The sequence below is a fragment of the Rhinopithecus roxellana genome, chromosome 1 (assembly GCF_007565055.1).
Source record: "Rhinopithecus roxellana isolate Shanxi Qingling chromosome 1, ASM756505v1, whole genome shotgun sequence".
In the NCBI taxonomy this organism is placed as follows: Eukaryota; Metazoa; Chordata; class Mammalia; order Primates; family Cercopithecidae; genus Rhinopithecus; species Rhinopithecus roxellana.
In genome coordinates this window covers 73,502,747-73,528,476 of record NC_044549.1, presented here as the reverse complement: position 1 = coordinate 73,528,476, position 25,730 = coordinate 73,502,747, and the positions used below count along the sequence as shown (strand labels likewise).

General features: G+C 38.9%; 1 protein-coding gene, 1 non-coding gene and 1 pseudogene across 6 annotated transcripts in view; 2 read left to right on the top strand and 1 right to left on the bottom strand.

Annotated features, from left to right (window-relative positions):
- SLC25A26 (solute carrier family 25 member 26) overlaps positions 1-25,730 on the bottom strand; it is a 165,296-nt gene that overhangs the window by 69,189 nt on the left and 70,377 nt on the right. The window lies entirely within an intron of this gene.
- The window catches only part of LOC104660504, a 37,406-nt pseudogene that overhangs the window by 4,243 nt on the left and 7,433 nt on the right, over positions 1-25,730 (top strand).
- LOC115900823 lies at positions 25,333-25,439 on the top strand. The gene has a single exon (XR_004060473.1). It is a non-coding gene; the product is annotated as a U6 spliceosomal RNA (small nuclear RNA).

The following is a 25,730-nucleotide window of genomic DNA, read 5'->3' as shown; positions in this document are numbered from 1 at the left end:
CAGCCTCAAAGATCAAAGGTAGATAAACCCATGAAGATGAGAAAGAATCAACGCAAAAATGCTGAAAACTCAAAAAGCCAGAGGGCCTCTTCTCCTCCAAATAATCGCAGCATGTTTCCAGCAAGGGCACAGAACTGAACAGACGCTTGAGATGGATGAATTGACAGAAGTAGGCTTCAGAAGATGGGTAGTAACGAACTTTGCTGAGATAAAGGAGTATGTTCTAACTCATTGCAAAGAAGTGAAGAATCACGATAAAACATTACAGGAGCTGTTAACCAGAATAAACAGGAGATGAACATAAATGACCTGATGGAGCTGAAAACCACAACATGAGAACTTCACAATGCAAACACAAGTATCAACAGCTGAAGAGACCAAGTGGAAAAGAAGATAACAGAACTTGAAGACCATCTTGCTGAAATAAGACAGGCAGACAAGATTAGAAAAAAAGAATGAAAACGAATGAACAAAACCTCCAAGAACTATGAGACCATGTTAAAAAAACCAAACCTACAGCTGATGGGGTACTGGAAAGAGACTAGGAGAATGAAACCAAGTTGGAAAACACACTTCAGGATATCGTCCAGAAGAACCTTCCCAACCTAGCAAGACAAGCCAACATTCAAATTCAGGAAATTCAGAGAACCCCAGGAAGATACTCCATGCAAATATCAACCCCAAGACACATAATCATCAGATTCTTCAAGGTTGAAATGAAGAAAAAATAAAAAAAAATGTTAAGGGCAGCCAGAGATAAAGGCCAGGTCATCTTTATATAGGGAGGCCCATCAGACTAAGAGCAGACCTCTCAGTGGAAACCCTACAAGCCAGAAGACATTGGGGGCCGATATTCAAATGCTTAAACCAAAGAATTTCCAACCTAGAATTTCATATCTGGCCAAAGTAAGCCTCATAAGCAAAGGAGAAATAAAATCTTTATCAGACAAGCAAATGCTGAGGGAATTCATCAGCACCAAGCCTGCCTTGCAAGAGTTCCTGAAGGAAGCATTAAATGTGGAAAGGAAAAATCGTTACCAACCACTATGAAACCACAAGGAAGTACACAGGCCAGTGACATTATGAAAAAACAACATAAACAAGTCTGCAAAATAATCAGCCAGCATCATGATGGCAGGATCAAATTCACACATAACAATAATAACCATAAATGTAAATGGGCAAATGCCTCTAATTAAAAGGCACAGAATGGCAAACTGGATAAACAGTCAAGATCCATCAGTGTGCTGTATTCAAGAGACCCACTTCACATGCAAAGTCACACACAGACTCAAAATAAAAGGATGGAGGAAAATTTACCAAGCAAATGGAAAACAGAAAAGAGCAGGGGTTACAATCCTAGTCTCTGACCAAACAGACGTTAAACCAACAAACATCAAACAAGACAAAGAAGGGCATTACATAATGGTAAAGGGGTCAAATCAATAAGAAGAGCAAACTATCCTAAATATATATGGACCCAATACAGGAGCACCCAGATTCATAAAACAAGTTCTTACAGACCTACAAAGAGATTTAGACTCCCACACAATAATAGTGGGAGACTTTAATACCCTACTATCAAGGATAGATCATCGAGACAGAAAATTAACAAAGATATTCAGGACTTGAACTCAGCTCTGGATCGAGTGGACCTGACAGACACCTACGGAACTCTCCACCCCAAAACAACAGAATATGCATTCTTCTCAGTGCCACATGGAACTCTAAAACTGATCACACAATTGGAAAAAATCACTTCTCAGCAAATGCAAAAGAACTGAAATCATAACAAACAGTCTCTCAGACCACAATGCAATCAAATTAGAACTTAAGATGAAGAAACCCACCCAAAACCACAAAACTACATGGAAATGGAACAACCTGCTCCTGAGACTACTGGGTAAATGATGAAATCAAGGCAGAAATCAAGAAGTTATTTGAAACCAATAAGAACAAAGAAACAATGTACCAGAATCTCTGGGACACAGCTAAAGCAATGTCATGAGGGAAATTTTTAGCAATAAATGACTACATCAAAAAGTTAGAAAGATCTCAAACTAACAACCTAACATCACAACTAAAACCATTAGAGAACCAAGAGTAAACAAACCCCAAAGCTAGCAGAAGACAAGTAAAAACCAAGATCAGAGCAGAACTGAAGGAGATAAACATGAAAAACCCTTCAAAAACAAACAAAAAAATCAAAGAATCCAGGAGCTGGTTTTTTTAAAAAAGTTAATAAAAATAGACTGCTAGCTAGACTAATAAAGAAGAAAAGAATCAAATAGACACAATAAAAAAGTGATAAAGGGGATATCACCAGTGACCCCACAGAAATACAAACAATCAGAGAATACTATAAACATCTCAATACAAATAAACTAGAAAATCTTTAAGAAATGGATATATTCCTGGACACATAAACACTCCCAAGAATGAACCAAAAAGAAGTCGAATCCCTGACCAGACCAATAATCTGTTCTGAAATTGAGGCAGTAATAAATAACCTATCAACCAAAAAAAAAAAAAAAAAAAAAGGCCCAGAACCAGATGGATTTACAGCTGAATTCTACCAGAAATATAAAGAGGAGCCGATACTCTTTCTTCTAAAACTAGTCCAAACAACTGAAAAGGAGGGGCTCCTCTCTAATTCATTCTATGAGGCCAGCATCATCTTGATACCAACACCTGGCAGAGATACAACAACAACAAAAAAAGAAAACTTCAGGCCAACATCCCTGGAGAACGTTGGTGCAAAAATTCTCAATAAAATACAGGCACACTGAATACAGCAGCACATCAAAAAGCTTATCCACCATGATCAAGTTGGCTTCATCCCCAGGATGCACGGCTGGGTCAACATATGCAAATCAATAAATGTAATTCATCACATAAACAGATTCAAAAACAAAAACCACATGATTATCTCAACAGACGCAGAAAAAGCCTTCAATAAAACTCAACATCCTTTCATGTTATGTCTCAATAAACTAGGTATTGATAGATCATCCCTCAAAATAATAGGAGATATATAGGACAAACCCACAGCCAGTAATCATACTGACTGGGCAAAAGCTGGAAGCATTCCTTTTGAAAACCAGCACAAGACAAGGATGCCCTCTCTCATCACTCCTATTCAACATAGTATTGGAAGTTCTGGCCAGGACAATCAGGCAAGAGAAAGCAAGTATTCAAACAGGAACAGAGAAAGTCAAATTGTCTCTGTTTTCAGATGACATGATACTATATCTAGAAAACCCCACTGTCTCAGCCCACAAGCTTCTTAAGCTTTTAAGCAACTTCAGCAACGTCTCAGGATACAAAATCAACAAGCAAAAGTCACAAGCATTCCTATATACCAACAACAGGCAAGCAGAGAGCCAAATCATGAATCAACTCCCATTCACAATTGCTACAAAGAGGAAAAAAAAATAACTAAGAATATAGCTAATAAGGGACGTGAAGGATCTCTTCAAGGAGAACTACAAACCACTGTGCAAGGAAATCAGAGAGGACACAAACAAATGGAAAAACATTCCATGCTCATGGATAGAAAAAATTAATATCACAAAAATGGGCATACCACCCAAAGTAATTTACAGATTGAATGCTATTCCCATTAAACTACCATTAACATTCTTCACAGAATCAGAAGAAACTATTTTAAAATTCATATGGAATGAAAAAAAAGCTCATATAGCCAAGACAATCCTAAGCAAAAAGAACAAAGCTGGAGGCAACATGCTACTGGACTTCAAAATATACTACAAAGCTACAATAACCCAAACAGCATGGTACTGCTACAGAAACAGACACATAGACCAATGGAACAGAATAAAGAACTCAGAAATAAGACAGCCCATCTACAACCATCTGATCTTTGACAAACCTGACAAAAACAAGCAATGGGGAAATGATTCCCTATTTAATAAATGGTGCTGGGAGAACCGGCAAGCCATATGCAGAAAACTGAAACTGGACCCCTTCCTTATATAAAAATTAACTCAAGATGGATCGAAGACTTAACTGTAAAACCCCAAACCATAAAAGCTCTAGAAGAAAATCTAGGCAATACCATTGAGGACGTAGGCACAGGCAAAAGTTTCATGACAAAATTGCCAAAAGCAATAGTAACAAAAGCAAAAATTGATAAATGGGATCTAATTAAACTAAAGAGCTTCTGCACAGTGGAAGAAACTATCATCAGAGCAAAAAGGCAACCTACAGACTGGAAGAAAGTTTTTGCAATCTATCCATCTGACAAAGGTCTAGTATCTAGAGTGTACAAGGAACTTGTATCTACAAGAAAAACAAAAAACAAAAAAACAGGGGTATGACAAGATGGCTGAATAGGAACAGCTCTGGTATGTAGCTCCCAGCAAGGCCAAAACAGAAGGCAAGTGATTTCTGCATGTCCAACTGAGGTATCTGGTTCATCTCATTGGGACTGGTTAGAAAGTGGGTGCAGCCCACAGTGGGTGAGCAGATGCAGGGTGGGGCACTGACTCACCCAAGAAGCACTAGGGTACCAGGGAACTCCCTCCGCTAAGCAAGGGAAGCCTTGACAGACTGTGTCATGAGGAATGGTGCATTCCAGCCCAGATACTATGCTTTTCCCACAGTCTTCACAACCCACAGACCAGGAGATTCCCTCCGGTGCCTATGCCACCAGGGTCCTAGGTTTCAAGCCAAAACTGAGTGGCCGTTTGGGCAGACAGAGTAGGTGCACGAGGTTTTTTGTTTTTCTTTTTCTTTTTTTCGTACCCCACTGACGCCTGGAACCCCAGTGAGACAGAACTGTTCACTCCCATGGAAAGGGGGCTGAAGGCAGAAAGCCAAGTCATCTTGCCCAGTGGGTCCCACCCCCACAGAGCCCAGCAAGCTATGATCCGCTGGCTTGAAATTCTTGCTGCCAGCAAAGCAGTCTGAAGTCGACCTGGGGTGATCGAGCTTGGTGCAGGGAAGGGCGTCCACCATTACGGAGGCTTGAGTAGGTGGTTTTCCCTCACAGCGTAAACAAAGCTGTGGCAAAGTTCGGACTGGGCAGAACCCACTGCAAAGCCACCGTAGACAGACTGCCTCTCTAGATTCCTACTCACTGGGCAGGGCATCTCTGAAAGAAAGGCAGCAGCCCCAGTCAGGTGCTTATAGATAAAATTCCCATCTCCATAAGACAGGGCACCTGCGGGAAAGGGCAGCTGTGGACACAGCTTCAGCAGACTTAAACCTTCCTGTCTGTCAGTTCTGAAGAGAGGAGCAAATCTCCCAGCACAGCACTCAAGCTCTGCTCAGGGACACCTGCCTACTCAAGTGGGTCCCTGACCCCCATGCCTCCTGATGGGGAGACACCTCCCAGCAGGGTTCAACAGACACCTCATGAAAAAGAGCTCCGGCTGGTATCTGGCAGGTGTCCCTCTGGGACAAAGCTTCCAGAGGAAGGAGCAGGTAGCAAGTTTTGCTATTCTGCAGCTCCGCTGGTGATACCCAGGCAAACAGGGTCTGAAACGGACCTCCAGCAAACTCCAGCAGACCTGCAGCAAAGGGGCCTGATTGTTAGAAGGAAAACTAACAAACATAAAGCGATAACATCAACATAAACAAAAAGGACACCCAGGCAAAAACCCCATCCAAAAGTCATCAGCATCAAAGATCAAAGATCAAAGACAGATAAATCCATGAAGATGAGGAAAAACCACCAAAAAAAGGCTGAAATATCCAAAAACCAGAACACCTCTTCTCCAAAGGATCACAACTCCTCACCAGCAAGGGAACAAAACTGGACAGAAAATGAGTATGACAAACTGACAGAAGAAGGCCTCAGAAGGAGGGTAATAACAAACTCCTCCAATCTAAAGGAGCATATTCTAACCCAATGAAAGGAAGCTAAGAACCTTGATAAAAGGTTACAGGAATGGCTAACTAGGATATCCAGTTTAGAGAAGAATATAAATGACCTGATGAAGCTGGAAAACACAGCATGAGAACTCCATGAAGCATACACAAATATCAATAGCCAAATCGAGCAAGCAGAAGAAAGGATATCAGAGACTGAAGATCAACTTAATGAAATAAAGCAAGATGACAAGACAAGAAAAAATAATGAAAAGGAACGAACAGAGACTCCAAGAAATATCAGACTATGAAAACCTACGATTGGTGTACCTGAAATTGACAGGGAGAATGGAATCAAGTTGGAAAACACACTTGAGGATATTATCCAGGAGAACTTCTCCAACCTAGCAAGAAAGGCCAACATTCAAATTCAGGAAATACGGAGAACACCAAAAAGATACTCTTTGAGAAGATCAACCCCAAGACACATAATCATCAGATTTACCAAGGTTAAAATGAAGGAAAATATGTTAATGGCAGCCAGAGAGAAAGGTCAGGCTACCTACAAAGGGAAGCCCATCAGACTAACAGCAGATCTCTCCATAGAAACGCTACAAGCCAGAAGAGAGTAAAGGCCAATATTCAACATTCTTAAAGAAAATAAGTTTCAGTCCAGAACTTCATATCCGGTCAAACTAAGCTTCATAAGCAAAGGAGAAATAAAATCCTTTACAGACAAGCAAATGTAGAGAGACTTTGTCACCACCAGGCCTGCCTTACAAGAGCTACTGAAGGAAGCACTAAATATGAAAAGGAAAAACAGGTACCAGCCACTACAAAAACATACCAAAATACAAAGACCAACAACACTATGAAGAAACCACATCAACTAATGTGCAAAATAAACATCCAGCATAATTATGACAGATCAAATATACACATAACAATATTAACCTTAAATGTAAATGGGCTAGATGCCCCAATTAAAAGACACAGACTGGCAAATTGGATAGAGTCAAGACCACTAGTGTGCCGTACTCAGGAGACGCATCTCACATACAAAGACACACATAGGTTCAAAATAAAAGGATGGAGGAATATTCACCAAGGAAGTGGAAAGCAAAAAAAAGCAGGCGTTGCAATCCTAGTCTCTGACAAAACAGACTTTAAACCAAAAAATATCAAAAAGACAAAGAAATACATTACATAATGGTAAAGAGATCAATTCAACAGGAAGAGCTAACTATCCTAAATATATATGGACCCAATACAGAGCACCCAGATTCATAAAGCAAGTTCTTACAGACCTACAAAGAAACTTAGACTTCCCACACAATAATAGTGGGAGGAGACTTTAACATCTCACTGTCAATATTAGACAGATCAACGAGACAGAAAATTAACAAGGATATTCAGGACTTGAACTCAGCTCTGGACCAAGGGGACCTAATAGACATCTACAGAACTCTCCATCCCAAATCAACAGAATACACATTCTTTTCAGCACCACATTGCACTTATTCTAAAATCCACCACACAATTGGAAGTAAAACATTCCTCAGCAAATGCAAAAAAACAGAAATAATAACAAACAGTCTCTCAGACCACAGTGCAATCAAATTAGAACTCAGGATTAAGAAACACACTCAAAACTGCACAACTACCCGGAAACTGAACAACCTGCTCCTGAATGACTATTACATAAATAATGAAATTAAGGCAGAAATAAGTAAGCTCTTTGAAACCAATGAGAACAAAGGCACAACATACCAGAATCTCTAGGGACACATTTAAAGCAGGGTTTACAAGGAAATTTATAGCACTAAATGCACACAGGGGAAAGCACGACAGTTCTAAAATCGACACCCTAACATCGCAATTAAAAGAACTAGAGAAATAAGAGCAAACAAATTTGAAAGCTAGCAGAAGACAAGAAATAACTAAGCTCAGAGCAGAACTGAAGGAGATAGAGACATGAAAAACCCTTCAAAAGAAAAAAAATCAATCCAGGAGCTGGTTTTTTGAAAAGATTAACAAAATAGATAGACTGCTAACCAGACTAATAAAGAAGCAAAGACAGAAGAATCAAATAGACACAATAAAAAATGATAAACGGTATATTACCACTGATCCCACAGAAATACAAACTACCATCAGAGAATACTATAAATACCTCTATGCAAATAAACTAGAAAATCTAGAAGGAATGGATAGATTCCTGGACACATACACTCTCCCAGGACTAAACCAAGAAGTCAAATCCCTGAATAGACCAATAACAAGTTCTGAAACTGAGGCAGTAATTAATAGCCTACCAACCAAAAAGAGCCAGATGGCTCACAGCCGAATTCTACCAGAGGTACCATTCCTTCTGAAACTATTCCAAACAATAGAAAAAGAAGGACTCCTCCCTAACTCGTTTTATGAGGCCAGCATCTTCCTGATACCAAAACCTAGCAGAGACACAACAAAAAAAGAAAATTTCAGGCCAAGATCCCTGATGAACACGGATGCGAAAATCCTCAATAAAATTCTGGCAAACTGAATCCAGCAGCACATCAAAAAGCTTATCCATCATGATCAAGTGGGCTTCATTCCTGGGATGCAAGGTTGGTTCAACATACGCAAATCAATAAACATAATCCATCACATAAACAGAACCAATGACAAAAATCACATGATTATCTCAATAGATGCAGAAAAGGCCTTCAATAAAATTCAACACCCCTTCAGGCTAAAAACACTCAATAAACTAGGTATTGATGGAATATATCTCAAAATAATAAGAGCTATTTATGACTAACCCATAGCCAGTGTCATACTGAATAGGCAAAAGCTGGAAGCATTAACTTTGAAAACTGGTACAACACAAGGATGCCTTCTCTCACCACTCCTACTCAACACAGTACTGGAAGTTCTGGCCAGGGCAATCAGGTAACAGAAAGAAATAAAGGGTATTCAAATAGGAAGAGAGGAAGTCCAGTTGTCTGTTTGCAGATGACATGAGTGTATATTTGGAAAACCCCATCGTCTCAGCCCCAAATCTCCTTAAGCTGATAAACAACTTCAGCAAAGTCTCAGGATACAAAATCAATGTGCAAAAATCACAAGCATTCCTATATACCAATAACAGACAAACTGAGAACCAAATCGTGAGTGAACTCCCTTTCACAACTGCTACAAAGATAATAAAACACCTAGGAATACAACTTACAAGAGATGTGAAGGACCTCTTCAAGGAGAACTACAAATTACTGCTCAAGAAAATGAAAGGACTCAAACAAATGGAAAAATATTCCATGCTGATAGGAAGAATCAATATCATGAAAATGGCCATACTGCCCAAAGTAATTTATAGATGCAATGCTAAACCCATCAAGCTACCATTGACTTTCTTCACAGAATTAGAAAAAAACTACTTTAAAGTTCATATGGAACCAAAAAAGACCTGTATAGCCAAGACAATCCTAAGCAAAATGAACAAAGTTGGAGGCATCATACTACCTGACTTCAAACTATACTACAAGGCTACAGTAACCCAAAACAGCAGGGTACTGGTACCAGAACAGATACATAAACCAATAGAACAGAACAGAGGCCTCAGAAATAATGCCACACATCTACAACCATCTGATCTTTGACAAACCAGACAAAAACAAGCAAAGAGGAAAGGATTCCCTATTTAATAAATGGTGTTGGGAAAACTAGCTGGCCATATGCAGAAAACTGAAACCGGACCCCTTCCTTACACCTTATACAAAAATTAACTCAAGATGGAAGACTTAAATGTTAAGACCTAAAACCATAAAAACCCTAGAAGAAAACCTAGGCAATACCATTCAGGACATAGGCATGGGCAAAGACTTCATGACTAAAACACCAAAAGCAATGGCAACAAAAGCCAAAATTGACAAATGGGATCTAATTAAACTAAAGACCTTCTGCACAGCAAAAGAAACTATCATCAGAGTGAACAGGCAACCTACAGAATGGGATAAAATTTTGCAATCTATCCATCTGACAAAGGGCTAATATCCAGAATCTACAAGGAACTTAAATAAATTTACAAGAAAAAACAAATGACCCCATCACAAAGTGGGCAAAAACTATGAACAGAGACTTCTCAAAAGAAGACATTTATGTGGCCAACAAACATACGAAAAAAAGTTCATCATCACTCGCCATCAGAGAAATGCAAATCAAAACCACAATGAGATACCATCTCACGCCAGTTAGAATGACAATCATTAAAAAGTCAGGAAACAACAGATGCTGGAGAGGATGTGGAGAAATAGACACTTCCACACTGTTGGGAGTGTAAATTAGTTCAACCACTGTGGAAGACAGTGTGGCAATTCCTCAAGGATCTATCTAGATCCAGAAATACCATTTGATCCAGCAATCCCATTACTGAGTATATACCCAAAGGATTACAAATCATTCTACTATAAAGGCACACGCACACGTATGTTTACTACAGCACTATTTACAATACCAAAGACTTGGAACCAACCCAAATGCCCATCAGTGATAGGCTGGATAAAGAAAATGTGGCACATATACACCACGGAATACTATGCAACCATAAAAAAGTATGAGTTCATGTCCTTTGCCGGGACATGGATGAAGCTAGAAACCATCATTCTCAGCAAACTAACACAGGAACAGAAAACCAAACACCACATATTCTTGCTCATAAGTGGGAGCTGAACAATGAGAACACACGGACCCAGGGAGGGGAACATCTCACATTGGGTGGGGGGCAAGGGGATGGATAGCATTAGGAGAAATACCTAATGCATGTGAGGCTTCAAATCTAGATGACAGGTTGATGCGTGCAGCAAACCACCATGGCATATGTATACCTATGTAACAAACCTGCACGTTCTGCACACGTATCCCCAGAACTTAAAGTATTAAAAAAAAAAAAAAAAAAGAGACAAGAAAAAGAAAAACAACCCCATTAAAAAGTGGGCAAAGGACATGAAAAGACCCTTATCAAAAGACATTCATGCAGCCAACAAACGTAAGAAAAAAAGCTCAACATCACTGATCATTGGAGAAATGAAAATCAAAACCACAAAGAGATACCCTCTCACGCCATTCACAATAGCAATTATTACCAAGTTAAGAAACAGGCCAGGGCGCAGTGGCTCATGCCTGTAATCCCAGCACTTTGGGAGGCCGAGGTGAGTGGATCACGAGGTCAGGAGTTTGAGACCAGCCTGGCCAGCATGGTGAAACCCCATCTTTACTAAAAATACAAAAAATTAGCCAGGCATGGTGGTGCACACCAGGGGTTCTAGCTACTCAGGAGGTTGATACAGGAGAATTGCTTGAAATCGGCAGGCGGCGGTTAAAGTGAGCCAAGTTAGTGCCATTGCACTCCAGCCTAGGCAACAGAGCGAGACTCCATCTCAAAAGAAAAGAAAAGAAAAGAAAGAAAAGAAAGAAAGAAAAGAAAAGAAAAGAAAAGAAAAGAAAAGAAAAGAAAAGAAAAGAAAAGAAAAGAAAAGAAAAGAAAAGAAAAGAAAAGAAAAGAAAAGAAAGAGAAAAGAAAAGAAAAGAAAAGAAAAGAAAGAAACAACAGATGCTGGTGAGGGTGAGGTTGTGGAGAGACAGGAAGGCTTTTATACAGTTGGTGGAAATGTAAATTAGTTTAACCATTGTGGAAGACAGGGTGGCAATTCCTCAAAGAGCTAGAACCAGAAATACCATTTGACCCAGCAATCCCATTATACAGTATATACTCAAAGGAATATAAATCATTATATTATAAAGATACATGCATGCCTATGTTCACTGCAGCACTATTCACAATAGCAAAGACAAGGAATCAACCCAAATGCCCATTAGTGATAGATGGGACAAATAAAATATGGCACATATATACCATGGAACACTACGCAGCCATAAAAAGGTATGAGATCATGTCTCAATGATCAATGGATGGTGCTGGAAGCCATTATCCTCAGCAAACTAACACAGGAACAGAAAACCAAATACCACATGCTCTCACTTATAAATGAACAATGAGAACGCATGGACACAGGGAGGGAAATAACACACCCTGGGGCCTTTCACAGAGTGGGGTTGCGGGGAGGGGAGCATTAGGAAAGATGGCTAATGTATGCTGGGCTTAATACCAAGGTGGTGGGTTGACAGGTGCAGCAAACCACCATAGCACATATTTACCTATGTAACAAAGCTGCCCATCCTGCATATGTACCCGGGAGCTTAAAATTAAAATTAAATAAATAAATAAAAGTCCTTCAATCCCTAATACAAAAAATTTGGTATCTGTTAACATCACCTTTTTTTTTTTTTTTTTTTTTTTTTTTTTTGAGATGGAGTCTCGCTCTGTCGCCCAGGCTGGAGTGCAGTGGCCGGATCTCAACTCACTGCAAGCTCCGCCTCCCGGGTTTACGCCATTCTCCTGCCTCAGCCTCCCGAGTAGCTGGGACTACAGGCGCCCGCCACCACGCCCGGCTAGTTTTTTTTGTATTTTTTTAGTAGAGACGGGATTTCACCATGTTAGCCAGGATGGTCTCGATCTCCTGACCTTGTGATCCACCCGTCTCAGCCTCCCAAAGTGCTAGGATTACAGGCTTGAGCCACCGCGCCCGGCCCAACATCACCTTTTAAAATCCTAACCAGGAGTTCCATTTTTTATAACATTGATTCAAGTACATAATGTTACTCTTAGAGAAACACATTAGAAGAAAAATATGCAGATCCATTTGAGAAAAAAAGACATGTTCTCCTGTTGTCTTTAAATTATAGCAATGCCTTTAGTAACAGAAAAGAAATTCATTTCCTAAATTTAGACACTGCTTCTCCAAACTTCTCACAACCATAAGAACACCAAAGAAAGGCATGAGAAACTAACAAACTATAATGAGCTTGTCCATTATTATTTGAGGGGAATGGAATGGAGATGATTTAGAAATGGTTTTGGCTGTTGGCAGCTCTAAGTTCAGTTCCTAGAAAACTGTCAGTTGCTAATAAAGAATCTCAGAACTCTAACAAGCGCTATCACCGTGTTATAAAAAAATAAAACAAAAAAAAAAAACACAAGATATGCTTTTTGGTGACAAAATCTCTTGAGTTTCTTAACATTATGGGGTAAAAGTGCTGAGTTTAACAGGTCTTTTTGGCCCTATAAATCACAGTACATGCTATAAATCATCCTCTTAATACTAATTTATCAATTTTTATCATAATTCATTTGGTAAAAGGAGAATTCTGCAAAGTACTGAAAACTGCAAAGTTCTGAGCCAGCAACAAATTAGATTTCCGCCCACATGGTGGTTAATCAGTTCCATGTACAGAGAGAAAGGAAACTGGATACAATGATTCTAAAAGCATTTTAAAGAATGTATTAGTGAACAAATCCTGAATATCTGACACTTCAATGATTTCCTGAAAGCACCAGTGAATCATGTATATCCCAGTTAGAATGTTCAGCAATCAGGGGTTGTTACAGAGTATACCAGTACAACAGCATATATACAAGCCACACACAACACCTCACAGAATGTCAGAAGCCATCCCACACCTTTGACTCTAACCCTCCTCCTGCAAAAATAGAAGAAAAAATATGACAATGGACATCTGAACACAAAACTGAACAGAAAAGGGAAGTTGTTAGCGTAGATATGAGACATAAGAAAAATTATGCTCCAGAATCTTTTTAAATCAAAAGGCATTGTGGGAGGCCCCCAAGATTCCCACTCCCTGGTGTACCTGCCCTATATAATCCTCCCCCATCAAGTGTGGATGGGACTGTGAACAGGATGAAAAAAAGTCCTGTGACGAGATTACATTCAATGACAAACATGAATGGATTCTGCAGATGTAATTAAGGTCCCCCATCAGTTGGTTCTGAGCTTATCAAAAGGGAGATTATCGTGGATGGGCTTGACTTCAAAGGTGAGTTCTTAGAAAAACTAGCCCCTTCCTAACAAGATCTGAAGTGTGAGAGATTCTCCTGCTGGATCTGAAGAAACAAAATTTCATGTTGTAAAAGGGCCTATGGAGGGGGCCACACGGCAAGGACCTGAGAGCAGCCTCTAGAAGTCTAGTGTGTTCACCATCCAATCGCTAACAAGAAACAGGACCCTCAGTCATACTGCCACAAGGAAATGCCATCTGCCAACCGCCCTGTGCATTTGGAAGAGGACTCCAGCCTCAGATGAGATCACAGTCCCTGCAACACCTTGACTGCTGCTGTGTGAAACACTGAACAGAGTACTTGGCCATGCGGTCCTCAGACTGCTGCTTTAGAGACCCATGAGATCATCAATATATGTTACCTTAAACCACTAAAGTTGTGGTAATTCATTACACAGCAACAGAAAGCTAACAATTATCTACTGCACCTCTAGATGTTCCCCTGTGTGATCCTGATGTTACATGACACTTGAAGTTACTCATTTCAATGGAGTGAAAAATGTGGGACATTCTAGTTAAGCGATCTTGACTGGCAGTTAAAGTTCCAGAAGTCCTACAGTGTTTTCTGACTTACAGCCTAATCTTACCCGGAAGGCATCTTGCTGATTATCTGATCCAGCCACCTCACTTTCTAGCCAAGACTAAGACAGGAAGCTAGCCTCCCCAGGTTCACAGGGCTAACGAGCAGCAGAGGACGAGCCACAGCCCAGTTCCTCCAGCACCATTAGTTGTTCCCTCAGAAATCTTTCCTTAAAGGTGGCTGCTCCTTAAAGATACAAGCAGTTGTGCTTGACTAGAGGGGGGAGAGAAGTATATCTCCTCTCTGATACTGTAGTAAAATGGCCATAAAATAAATACCGCATGCTTTAGAAAAGTAGAGTATTAAATAAATAAAGTGGAGTATCAAATAAAGCCAGTATTTCAAAGGATTCAAAGACTAAAAGCAACATTAAAGATGTCAACAGTGACTAGACCATGATAACTACTATATAATGTCTTCTGTGTCTTTCTGCCTCCCAGGAGACATTTAAATTGTCACTGCTCACCGTTCCTGGCGTAGAGGCCAGGGATGCTGCTACACAGCCTGGAATGCATGGGGGGGGGGGCGGTCCTCTTAAACTCTGCTTTAAGGCATCAGTTCTCTCTCTTTATCCCTGCTGAACCCCTAGCACTGGGACACTGAACATGTGGCATGCCCCACCTGTGCTCCCTTACACACTCAGAAGGCAAAGCTCTCCCATATCCCAATTTTCTTTGGCTTGGGCTTTAATCACTTATCTTTGGTTTGAACTTAAATATGGGCTAAACTTTTCACTACGTTGTATCCAGCTCTAATACACAAGCACACCTGCCCAGCTCAATGTTCCTTCTGACAGACAACGCCAAGACACTATTATGCATACTTGATTTTAACAAATCTATGTTTTACACATGGATCAAAATCTGGTGACCTACCAGCAAAGGACTACTGGAGTATGAGTGTGCAGAACACATAGTGGAGAACCACTGCCTACTCTAAACTGCTGGCAGCAAATAAGTATTACATGGCCCAAATGATATCGATGACGAGAATGAGAAAAGTGTCAAAACAACAGGAAGTGGCAGGGACTCTGATGACATGGAGAGCACAGTTTCTGTCAAAACAGGTAGCCGCTCTGTTCTAGACAATTACTGCCATGCAGAAATGTAGGCCCACTATGACCAGAAATCCAGATCGTCCAAGAAAACTTGGATATCTGAAGTTGTATATGAAACCACTCAATTTTAACATGTTAGCTTATAGTTTTCAAAAACCTTGAGTCCAACATTTTGGGTCACCTCTTTGAAATTTATGGTCTAGAGATTTTAAGAGCAAATGAAGAGGTGCCAAGTGGGCAAATTCAGAGGGAGGAAAGTTCAGGATATACTCTGCACAACAGATGAAGTATTAGAGACATGGGATAAAGCTAAATGATAGGCCTTGGATGAGGCCAACAAGTTTCAGAAGAGCTGCTAGTGATATTACCATCATCATCATCACAACAATAATCATAAATCATAACATTTATATAGAACTATATATCAGGCACTGTCCTAAGCACTTCATATGTATGAACACATGTAATTTTCCCGACAACCTTATGAGGTTGGTATTACTGTTACTCTCATCTTACAGAGGTAGAAAATAAGACAGTTTAAATAACTTGCCTAAAGCCACATGGCTAAGTACTGGAGCTGAGATTTGAACCCAGACAGGCAGCAACCTTCGGAGTCCGTGTTTCTAATCACCCCCATCACAATTCTAATGCTTGTATCTGTAGCCTTTTAGCTCTGTATCTCTCTGTAACTACACATAAAATATGTTCCATCCACCTGAGTTCTTAATGGTAACATGTAGACAGGAAAAGACTAAAACAATGCTCAAGGTACTCTGTCTAAACACTTACAGAAATGGAAGCATTTTTCCCAAATGAAAATATCAGCCCCTGCTCTCTATAAATTATGTTCGCCTAGTAGGGTTCAGTCCTTCTTGTTAAAGCTTTAGTTTCTAATGATATTCTTGGCTTCTGCTTACATGAAAATACCAACAAACAGATGCAGAAGTCATACTCTCTGGCATGTAAGTCAAAAGGCATAGATGAATTGGTTGTATCCTCCAACCAGAGTGGGGACTGTGGCAAACAATTCTAAAGCCCATCAAAGATGTAAGGCATGAACTCGTCCTACACACTGTGGCAGCGTTATTACAAAAATTCTTTTAAAAGTCTGTATAAAAATCCATAACAACTTGGCAAGCAAAATTACACTTCAAAGCAGCTAGTATGTAAATTAACTTCACATTTCACTTCATTTTAAAACAAGAGACCTTGTTATAACAAATTCAGGGAAACTGGCAATTTTGAGTTGAATATTAAAAAGAAATGCAAATTTTCACCTTTGTATGAGCTCTGCTATTTGTTCTCCTTCATGAACCCTGTCTTCCATTTCAGGATCCAATTCTTTGAGGATAGAATGAGTTCTATCATTTTATTCCAGCAGGTCAAACATTGGTCCAATATTATAAAAATGCAGACTTTATTTAGACATAAAAAGCAACAAAGTATTTTCAATGCCATAATTCTCAAATCTGCTTAGAAATCCAAACAAAATGTAATCTTTAAGTAGAATTTTAAATTGTGTTGGAAAAACCAAAAAACTTTGCACATACAGAAGCATAAATACAGATTAACAAGTGAATTTAACAAGATACTAAAATGTAATACACGTGTTAGCAATCATTTTGAAGAAAGCACTAAAAATATCAGTACTAGTCCACCTCCCTTTAATATATGCTACAGCCTAAAATATTTATATTTCCTTCTTTCTAGAAAATTATACTGCTCAAACTTTTTTACATGAAGCAAAAATGAAAAAGTCTCTCTCACAATGCTATGCAAATATGCAGAAACCATGACATTATCCCTAGGAGGATGTATATAAATCCTCATTCTGTTACGGATCTTAAAAACAGAAAACGAGCATCAGCGACACCACCACCAAAGGACTCTTTTAAAAAGTAGTTTTAAGATTTTAATTGTTCAAAACTGTTTAAGATGAATAGGAAAAGATAATTTGAAATATATGCAAAGAACAAAAAATTTTACTTGTGGCTAAATCAATTATTTCCTTTGGAAAAGAATAAAGTTCAAATTATATTGCCAATGTCACTAGAACTAAAATCTGGCCATTACAAAAGGTCTCCCAAACTGCAGTCAATGGCCTGCTCACTTCAAGTAATATCGGTAATGGCTAAATTCCAATTAACACCAAAAACAAAAAAACAAAAAAAAAAACCTAGCCTAGAAGTCCACTGGAGTTCACTGTAACAGGATTTAAGCTATAATTAAATTTGATTAGCTTGGTTCAAACCTCAAGTTCAAAAAAATTATCAGCATGAATGGATGAAAAGCCCTTTTACACGGGCATTTTGAAAATATGAAAAGGGCTGACACAGCAAGCTTCAAAGACTTTAAAAGCAATTGACCCTTCCCAGAGCAAAGGAGAAACGCTAACAGCTGAAACTCAGATGTTGCGTGCAAAGAAAATAAAGTTCCAGATGGTTCAAAAGCCTGGTAGTTTATTAAATATTAAATACTATTATTTTTAACTGGATTTTGCCCAGAGATAGCCAAATAAGTCATCCACAAAATGTGAAAAAGCAGTATGATACCATCCCCTGAAAAACTGAAGCAAATAAATATTCCCCTTTTCAAAAACTACCCGCATGAGGAAGCTTCTCAAGGAGTTATACAAACAACCATGATGATAGTCAAACAATCAAGACATTGAATAAAAAACAAAAACATCTACAGCCTAAAAATCCAAATCAGTTTATTTCGAGACATTTAACTGTTACTCTATAAACACACACCCCATGCACACATACCTCCCTTGGATCATATTATATTTTTCATGCATTAAGAAAGGAGAAAAGTGAAAGAAGCAGTAATAAATATGGCCTACGGAACTGTGTTAGTGACTGAGGGTTAACACAGATTTTAGAAGTCGTTAAAAATGAGTATAAGAGGATTACATATACAAAAGTTTGTTCACCGGGCACAGTGGCTCACACTTGTAATCCCAGCATTTTGGGAGGCTGGGTGAGCAGATCACTTGAGGCCAGGAGTTCATGACCAGCCTGGCCAACAAAGCAAAACCCAGTCTCTACTAACACAAAAATTAGCCAGGCATGGTGGAACACATCTGTAGTCCCAGCTACTCAGGAGGCTGAGGCATGAGAATCGCTTGGAACCCAGGAGGCGGAGGTTGCAGTGAGTTGAGACTGTGCCACTACACTCCAGCTAAGGAGTCTTTGCCTCAAAAAAATAATCTCTTGTACGTATTCTTTTAAATATATACATGGAAATGGGTGCATACACATGCACATCAAATGAACTATAAACATACATATACAAACACACAGTAATGCATACATACATATTCATGTGTACACATAAACACACATGAACCACGGGTCCCTTTTCAACAAAACAAAGTTAGTTAACTCAGTTTATACACCGAGTTTTTAAATGGCACCTTCAAGTGAGTTTTTATGTTAAAATTTTTCCCTTGTTAGCATACTGTTTCTATATAACTTGGGATCTGGGGGAGGGAAAAGACTGTTTTTCATGAAATGGAAACATTCTATGCCAAATGAAGCAGGTGTGAGATATCTCAAAGATGAAAGCAATTCTCCAAATAACAATGTCATCCTGTAATGCTTTCTTGACATGTACAATTTTGCTATTCCTCTTTTTAAGATTTATTACAAAGCACTGTGTTTGTGATCTTTCCTAACACAGATCAGTAGTGTGATTGGTGCTCATTTCTAGCAGCTTTTAGCACTGAGGAAAGTCAATTCAACATTGATGTCACTAAAAATGGGTAAGAAATCCAGCTACAGCAGAGAGGCTGCTGTGCCCCTTAAATGCTCTTTCCTGAAAACATTTCTTCACAAGCAAATTAATTCTTAATGTAATTCTTTTATTCTAAAAACTGTTTATTACAAATCATCAGTTTTGAAATAAATCAAAGTGATCTCCCACCAAGAAAAGAAAACCCCACAAAGAAACCAATCATATTTACTTTTCTGTCCATTAAAAATATGCTGAAGGTGACACAGATATACCTCTCAGAAATTTCTCATTAAAAATTATCCACAATTTATGACAAACAGTTTTACTAGAGAAAATATTAATTCCACCAGTTTAGTAATAATATCCAACAATATATTTTCCTCCTGATATATCTACCAAATGGTTTTGGTATTGAAGCTTTTCTTTTTTCTCAAAACAGAAGAAGAAAATCTGTTAACTGAACTTGGTATCACCTAGTCCAGTGGTTCTCATACTTCAGAATGCATCAGAATCATTCAGAGGGTGTGTAACACAAATTCTGGGCCTCACCCCAAGTTTCTGATTCAGAAGGTCTCAAGTGGGAACTTAGAGTCTGCATTTCTAACAAGTTCCTAGGGAATGCAGCTGCTATTCGTGGAGGGACTGTACTTTGGGAACCAATGATCTACTCAGTATTTTCCTTCTTTTCATAATTCGCAAATTTGATAACAAGGAAATGATATGCTATACCCTTTAAAGACAGACAGACTTTGAGAGCTTAGAATTAAGGAGAAATTGACAAAAAGGAAATCTAATCTAAGGCATCACACAGCCCTCAAAGATGATCTAGTCTAGGATTCAGCAAACTTTCTCTGTAAAGAGTCAGACAATAAATAGTTTAGGCTTTATGGTCCATACAGTCTCTGTTACAACGACTCAACTCTGCCATTGTTGTGTGAAAGCAGACAGACAATACCTAAATGAAAGAAAGTGGTCACATGCCAATAAAGCTTTATTACAAAAACAGGCTGTGATCTAGATTTGGCCCACAGGTCATAGTTTACCAACTATTTTTAAAAAGAGGAAATCAATACCCAGAGAGATTAAATAACTTCAAAAGGCACAAGATAGTAAGTGGCAAAATTGCAACTAGACCTTCAGTGTCCTGATGTCTGATGTACTAAGGAAGCTACTGTTATAGTAATATTTTGATAAAGAACAGCCACAAATGGAATGCATTACAAAACCTCATGTAGTTTAATGATCAAAAAGAAAAAATGACTTTACTAAGCAAAAGAGCATCTCAGTTCTAGAATTAATGCCAGACATTCTTTTTTTTTTTTTTTTTTTTTTGAGAAGGAGTTTCACTCTTGTTGACCAGGCTGGAGTGCAATGGCACGATCTCAGTTCACTGCAACCTCCATCTCCCGGGTTCAAGCAATTCTCCTGCCTCAGCCTCCTGACTAGCTGGGATTACAGGCGCCCACCACCATGTCCAGCTATTTTTTTGTATTTTTAGTAGAGATGGGAGATTTACCATGTTGGCCAGGCTGGTTTGAACTTCTGACCTCAGGTGATCCACCCGCCTCAGCCTCCCAAAGTGCTGGGATTACAGGCGTGAGCCACTGCACCCGGCTCAATGCCAGACATTCTTATTCCTATTATTACTTATAAATGGAAGGCTTACACTACTGGACGACAATCTGGACTCTTGTCACATTGCTTCCTGCAGCTTACACTAGGTTGGAGCAGGGCCTATGCCAATCAAGCCTTCTGATCAGGGAGTATGGAAAACAGAATCGAGGACTTCTCAGTTCTTACCCTCTTGGTCCCGCACCTTTCTCATCCCATCTGCCATCCATTTTATGCCATTCATTAAAAGACATCTCCCCCCCTACTAAAATTTTGGTTAAGAGTCAAAAGAAGTAGTAAACTATGATACTTAAGTTAAAAACAATGTTTATGTTCAGTCTACAAAGTTTTATTTTCATTCCAGTGATTAAGTAATTATTAAGTTAAATAGAATATTTAGCTAATAAAAGTAAAGCAGACATTTATCTTCACTACTTAGATACCTAAAAGTGTATTATGTGTACACATATAGTACACACACATATGAACACATACTCCCCATGCTTTCACAGTTGCCAAAGCTTTTACTCTTAAAACCGATTATTTAAATAAGCAATATATTTTAGCAATTAATAAAGCAAATTTTATGTATGGCCTTACACCTATTTTATGCCAGTTTATTTTTTAAAATAAAGCAAATGCATGCATATTAGGAAAATAACTTGATTTTAAGTATCTGAGATAAAGTTTTGAACATGTTTCATATACTCTACACCATGCATGAAAAAGCATCTGTTATTTACAGATCAAAGCAAACCTAAGTATCCTAAAACAACTAGAGTGAAAAATTCCCAAATTTAATTTCATCTCTGTCCACATGCTTCTTTGAACTAATAATTCAGAGAACTGGTCAGTATGTTGAACTAATTAGCATGCTTAATGCTTGCCAACTTTGATGGTTCCAATTCTTTAAGAAATTGAATTTTTTTTTTTTTTTCCAAGACAGGGTCTTGCTCTGTCACCCAGGCTGGAGTGCAATGGCATGATCGTGGCTCATTGCAACCTCCGCCTCCCGGGTTCAAGCTATTCTCCTGCCTCAGCCTCCCGAGTAGCTGGGATTACAGGTGCCTGCCACCACACCTGGCTAATTTTTCTATTTTTATTAGAGATGAGGTTTCACCACGTTGGTCAGGCTGGTCTCAAACTCCTAACCTCATGATCCACCCACCTCAGCTTCCAAAAGTGCTGGGATTACAGGCATGAGCCACTATGCCCGGCCAAGAAATGGAATTTAAAAAATAGTTTTAAAAACACACACATGACCCGGCGCGGTGGCTCGCACCTGTAATCCCAGCACTTTGGGAGGCCAAGGCAGGTGGATCATGAGGTCAAGAGCTCAAGACCAGCCTGGCCAACATGGTGAAACCTCGTCTCTATTAAAAATACAAAAAATCTTTGGGAGGCCAAGGCAGGCAGATCACGAAGTCAGGAGATTGAGACCATCCTGGCTAACATGGTGAAACCCCGTCTCTACTAAAAATACAAAAAACTAGTCAGGCATGGTGGTGGGTGTCTGTAGTCCCAGCGACTCAGGAGGCTGAGGCAGAAGAATGGTGTGAACCAGGAGGCGGAACTTGCAGTGAGTCGAGATCACACCACTGCACTCCAGCCTGGGCAACAGAACAAGACTCCGTCTAAAGAAAACACACACACACACACACACACACACACACACACAATTAGATGGGTGTGGTGGTGTGCACCTGTAATCCCAGCTACTCGGGAGTCTGAGGCAGGAGAATTGCTTGAACCCGGGAGGCAGAGCTTGCAGTGAGCTGAGATGGCATCACTGCACTCCAGCCAACAGTATGAGACTCTGTCTCAAACACACACACACACACACACACACACACACACACACACACACACAAGCAAATTTGAGAAAATGCAAAAGCCATCCAAGTTGACAAGATCACATATATTGAATAATTCAAAACATGAGTGATGCCTATTTAATATCCTCTAAACTACAAAATAGCTTGTAAATTGTTTGGGGTTTTTGATTTGCACGAGACAAATCAACTTTTTTTTCTGTATCCAACCAGTTTTTATGATATTCAGCATATGCCTAACTTTAATATAAAGAACAGCAGTAAAGTGTTCTTGATAAGAGGTTAACAGTTTATACTTTTTAACTGCAATGAGAGTAAATTCATTTGAGATCTTTTAAATGTAATCCTAGAACTAGGAGCCAAAAGCAAAGTGGATTATTTACTGTCCACACATTTAAACATCATGGCCATTTTTGCTACAAAGATTTTCCTAACAATCTCGTGTGGTAATCAATAAATGACCCATAGTAAATAGGTTACTACATAGCAGACAGAGTGTTAACGAGCTAATTACACTTTTTTTGGTCCTACTACTACATGGATTTTTTAAAGTTCTATTTTATTCTGATATTCTAGGACTACTCATTTCTGTAATTTATATGAGAACATCACACAGAGCCTTCCAAACAAATTCCACCTTGGCTTGCAAATTTATTTTCTCCCTCTAACTTGAGGAAAGAGTTATGCATAAAATAAATAAATAAATACTACATGATTATCTCAATAGATGCAGAAAAGGCTTTTGATAAAATCCAACACCACTTCATGTTAAAAACTCAATAAATGACATGATCGTATATCTAGAAAACCCCATAATCCCGGCCCAAAAGCTCCTTATGCTGATAACTTCAGCAGAGTCTCAGGATACAAAATCAACATACGAAAATCACTAGCATTCCTATACATCAACAGGCAAGCCAAGAGACCTATCAGGAATGAACTCCCATTCACAACTACCACACAAAAAAACAAAATACCTAGAATTACAGCTAACCAAGGAGGTGACAGATACTATAAGGAGAACTACAGAACACTGCTCAGAGGTATCAGAAATGACACAAGCAAACGAAAAAACATTCCATGCTCATGGGCAAGAAGAATCAATATCGTGAAAATGGCCACACAGACCAAAGCAATTTATATAATAGATTCAACCCTATGCCTATTAAACTACCACTGACATTCTTCATGGAAGTAGAAAAAAAACTATTTTAAAATTCATACAGAATCCAAAAAGAGCCCAGATAGCCAAGATAATCCTAAGCAAAAAGAACAAAGTTAAAGGCATCATGCTACCAGACTTCAAGCTATATTACAGGGCTACAGTAACCAACACAGCATGGTACTGGTACAAAAACAGACACACAGACCAACAGAACAGAAAGCCCAGAAGCAAGGCCACACACCTAGAATCATCTGCTCTTCAGCAATGCTGACAAAAACAAGCAATAAAGAAAGAAAGGATTTCTTATTCAATAAATGGTGATGGGATGACTGGCTAGCCACATGCACAAGATTGAAACTGGACCCCTTCCTTATACCATATATAAAAATTAAGATGATTAAAAACTTAAAATATAAAACCTAAAAATATAAAATCCCTGGAAGACACCTAGGCAATACCATTCTGGACATTGGAACACACAAAGATTTCATGATGAGGATGCCAAAGGCAACTGAAACAAAAGCGAAAATTGATGGGAACTAATTAAAGAGCTTCTGCACAGCAAAAGAAACTATCAACGGAATAAACAGACAACCTACAGAATGGGAAAAAACTTTTGCAAAATATGAAAAACCCTCAATATCACCGATCATTAGAGAAATGTAAATAAATCAAAACCACAATGACATGCCATCTCACACTTGTCAGAATGGCTATTATTAAAAAGTCAAAAAATAACAGATGCTGGCGAGGTTGGAGAGAAAAAGGAACACGCACGCTGTTGGTCGGAATGTAAATTGGTTCAACCATTGTGGAAGACAGTATGGTGATTCCTTAAAGGCCTAAAATCAGAACTACCATTTGACCCAACAACTCCATTACTGAGTACATACCCAAAGGAATATTAATCCTTCTATCATAAAGACACGTACATACATACATTCACTGCAGCACTATTCATAATAGCAAAGACATGGAATCAACCTAAATATCCATCAATAAAACACTGAACAAAGAAAATGTGGTACATACATACCATGAATACTATAGAGGCATAAGAAAAAACGACATCACTTCCTTTGCAGGAATATGGATGATGCTAGAGGCCATTATCCTTAGCAAACTAATGCAGAAAGAGAAAACCAAATACCACATGTTCTCATTTACAATTGGGAGCTAAATGATGAGAACACCATAGATCCACAGAGGGAAATAACAGACACTGCAGCCTATCAGACAGTGGCGGCTGGGAGGAGGCAGAGGAACAGGAAAAAAAAAACTAATGGGCACTAGACTTAGTACCTGGGTGACAAAATAATCTGTACAACAAACCTCCATGACACAAGTTTACCTATGTAACAAACCAGTACATGTACTCCTGAACCTAAAGTAATTTAAATTAAAAAAAAAGAATTAACAAAAATCCCAACCCCAAAGGGGTGTTTGGTGCATGTGATTTCATGAAGAAAGTCCAAGCTCAATGTTTCAGTACCAATCAAAGTACAAGTAAAAAATACTCCTTAAAGGCAGTTAAGCACGCTTTTTAAAAATAAGGCTTTCCATGCTCGCTTCGGCAGCACATATACTAAAATTGGAACAATACAGAGAAGATTAGCATGGGCCCTGAGCAAGAATGAAATGCAAATTCGTGAAGCTTTCCATATTTTTAGAACTTCATGAAGTGTACACAAATATCAATAGCTGCATAAATCAAGCCGAAGAAAGGTTATCAGAGACTGAAGATCAACTTAATGAAATAAAGTGTGAAGACAAGATTAGAGAAAAAAAGAATGAAAAGGAACAAACAAAGCCTCCAAAAAATATGGGACTATGTGAAAAGACCAAACCTACATTTGATTGGCATACCTGAAAGTGACGGGGAGAATGGAACCAAGTTGGAAAACACTCTTCAGGATATTATCCAGGAGAACTTCCCCAACCTATCAAGACAGGCTAACA